This window comes from Egretta garzetta, unplaced genomic scaffold (assembly GCF_000687185.1).
Source record: "Egretta garzetta isolate BGI_Z169 unplaced genomic scaffold, ASM68718v1 scaffold188, whole genome shotgun sequence".
Classification (NCBI taxonomy): Eukaryota; Metazoa; Chordata; class Aves; order Pelecaniformes; family Ardeidae; genus Egretta; species Egretta garzetta.
The window spans coordinates 2755198-2758560 of NW_009260622.1; the positions used below are offsets into that span (position 1 = coordinate 2755198).

The 3363-nt window shown below is 43.8% G+C and overlaps 1 protein-coding gene across 1 annotated transcript in view; it reads left to right on the top strand.

The window, feature by feature from the left end:
- SALL4 (spalt like transcription factor 4) overlaps positions 1–3363 on the top strand; it is a 12773-nt gene that overhangs the window by 3540 nt on the left and 5870 nt on the right. The gene's annotated exons all lie outside the window — the stretch shown is intronic.

Sequence of the window (3363 nt, forward strand, 5' to 3'; positions counted from 1 at the left end):
TTCCCGCGTGTTTTAACACTTTTTGCTCGTCGGGCGGGTTTATTCACAGGGTTCTGTCCCTTCTCTTTGGTAGGTGGATAATCAAAATCAAAAGAGTGGATCGCTAGCTAGATAATAATAATAAAAAAAAAAGCCTTGAGGGAGGACCTGAAAGCATGTGAAACCCGAACTGTTAGGTGTAACATGTTTCTGGCTCCTTCTTGGGTGGAAAAATGCTGCTGATAAATTCGGTGTAGCAAACATTGAGGGCTCTTGACTATTTCTGTATGTAGTCGTGTATTTTGCTTACCTCAAGGAAGTGATTTTACATGTTAAATGTTTTAAATAGCGTTGTATAGTGGAGGACGAGGGGAAATTTTGGACAGTTTAAAGGCCTTGGAGGTCCTAGCTTTTCAGCTGGGAACAGGAGGGGGGAAAAAAAAATCAGGGAAGCAAGATGCCTGAGAGCAGCAGGGAGCTGATGCAGAGGTTTTCATGTCTAGGACTGGAGTGGATACTTGCTAATCCTTCATGAGTTAATTTTAACCGTGGAAGTGCATGGTTATGTTAATGTTAAAGTAATTGATCGAATGTAGTCTGTGGAAAAAGTAAGCTTGCCAAAGGTGTTAAACTCTTGACCAAAAAAAAAAGGGGGGGAATCTTGAGCTCTGACCATTTCCTCCCACTTCAAGTGAAACACAATTTTATCACAGTTGGAAAAAAAATAAATAGGTCACTAATTGCTCAGATGGGTGGTAGACCAGCAGCACCCTTTCTGAAGTTGCATCAGACCAGACAAGCCTTATTTCAATTCTCTTTACTGGTTCTCTCTCTCTCTCTCTCTCTAAAAAAAAAAAATTCATTCGAGTTGTGTGGATTTTATCAGCCTTCCTTGTCGATGACCGCCTTGTCCTACACAATAGTGGATTTTTTCCATCCATTTGCCAGTGATTCAATCTAACCCCCCTGCTGGGTTTACTGCATTCTTCTAACTTATTGGATAACTAGATGCTGAGAGATAACATTCCTGAAATTCGGGGGTGGGGAGATAAAAAAAAAAAAAAAAAGGGAAAAAGGGCATGAGTGCGGGGGTGGGGTGGGGGTGGGTGTTAATGAGGGGCTCTGATTGCAGGCACTTGGGGCTCCTTCCAGGCTGGGGAGAGGATGTAGCTAGAAATCAAGATGAAGAGGTTCACAGAAGCAGTTGGGTTTTTTTAAAGAAACGGTAAATTGCACCTTTGTTATTCCAGCTACTGCACGATAACCAAGCGTCCCGCTTCTACTGACTGTATCTGAAACCCTTTTTTGAGATAGGGCAAGCTATTACACTCACTTTTTCTAAGGTAGAAGGGAAAATAAGGCGTAACTCTTCCCTACTTGTCATGTGGCAAGTCAGTACAAGTGGGGGATTGAATCTGTTTGGAGCCCCGAGCTGGTGCCTTGCTAACTGGAAGCTGAACGGCGTGTGACAGTGGCAACGAGAGCGGGCAGGGGCCCGGCTGCCCCCCCGCCTGCTGCTGCCAACACCAGCGCCTTCGAGTCACTGGAGTTTCTTTCTCTTCTTTGAGGTGGCAACGTGCTTAGGACCAGAAAAGGGACCTCTGGAGCTCCTCGGAATTGTGAAAATTAGGAACTTAGGCTGTGTTGGAGGCTGGAAAAGGAGGCTTTGAATCTAGCATGGTCTTATCGATGGGGGGGAAAAAATGATCTCTTCTGGGAAGGGAGATGATCAGGTGCTTTGAAGCAGTTAAAGTTGGAGGACTTGTCTAGACATAGTTATCCTGCAATATCTCCTTGGGGGTGGGCAACAGTCTTCCATCTGGATGTTTCTACTCCACTTGAAACATTTTGTGTGGCCACTGCAGATGGCACAAACTGCAGCATGGAGTGCATGTGCTCACGGAGGAGACACTGTGGAAGGAAGAGCTTTGTGCTTTCTAAAGTAAAACCGAAGGTTGTTTTGCAACACAGGGAAACAGTATAGTTGGGCCTGGGAGATTGGACTGTTAAAGCCCTAAATGCCAAAGGATTTGGAAAAGAAGTTTTGATGGTTTAGCCTGTTCTGTGAAATACCTGTTGGATGGAAACAGGAAAGTAGTCAAGTAAAGCCCTCTCGAGTCAGTGTACAGGACAGTTACGGAAGCTTTTTGTCTCTTTTTGATGTTGGTGCTTTCTTTCCCATTATATCTGCTCAGACTCTTGCAAAGATGAGTTTGAAAACATCCATTCTTCACCTCAGTTGACCCTGTTTATTGACCGAGTTCTGAATCATGTACTTGTCTGCAGACTAGATTTCTCTGTGTATTTTTCCATAGAGTTAAATCAACTTGAGAGGCATCAATTTAATGGTATTTGAGGTGGGAAAGGTATGCTAAAACTATGCTTTTGCTCTTGTTTTAATTATCCCTGTTCAAATATGAGGGATCCAAATAGTTTTGATCATAGCTGTGGTGAGAGCACCTTTCCTCCCTGTTCAAGCACTGGTAACCCTGAGGTGTACGTGATTAGCAGAATTGCATAGATAGAGATTTGGATTTATTGCTCTGCAGGCTATAGCATAACAGGCCTCTGACACTTGCAATTTTTAATTGATCAAGTTGGTTTTTTAAAACTAAACTTTCACATGCACTTTCCATCCTTGAACGTTAAGTGGTTGAAGTTTGGTTTGTTGAATATACATATAATACCTTCATTAACCTAACAAATGTCAAGGTTTGCAATATCCTCCCTTACAGAACTTATACGCTACCCCAAAACATGTGCTTGAGTTGTTGCTTGGACATGCTTCCCCTCCACCCTGCCATGTACAGGATATACACATGTATCAGATGTGTGGTTCAGTTACACCTTTAAAATGAAAGCCGCAAATAGGTCCTGTGCTTGCAGCATCTTCAGTTCCCCTTGTGCAACAGTGTAGGCTGGTAATGTGGAACCGGAGCTGAGCCCTGAGATGAATTACTGGAGGTGCAAGGCCTGGAGAGAAGAGATCTTGTAATACAAATTCTCAGTTGGGGTTGAGGTCTGCAGTGTGCCCCTCTGGGGGTGTGGGAGGTGAAGGACTTGGTTACTGCACCGTTGGCACCCATCAAAATTGGACCAGTTAACATGAGTTATGGGACGTTTCACCTGACGGGGGCTGTAATATGCCTACAGTCCTTTCCACTTCCCCTTCAGCTGTATGAGCCTCAAGGTTTACCTCCCAAATACTCCTTCCTCCCATGCCCCATGTGCTCGCCTGCCTCAAGCTAGGTGTGAGTTTGTTGTTTGAAGGATTGCTAGACTGAGCAAAAACATCCTGTTTTGGCTTAGAATTTCTCTTAACCTCTCCTACTGTTCTGATACTTCCCTGAATTATGGTGGGGTTTTTTTTTTTTTTTTTTTTTT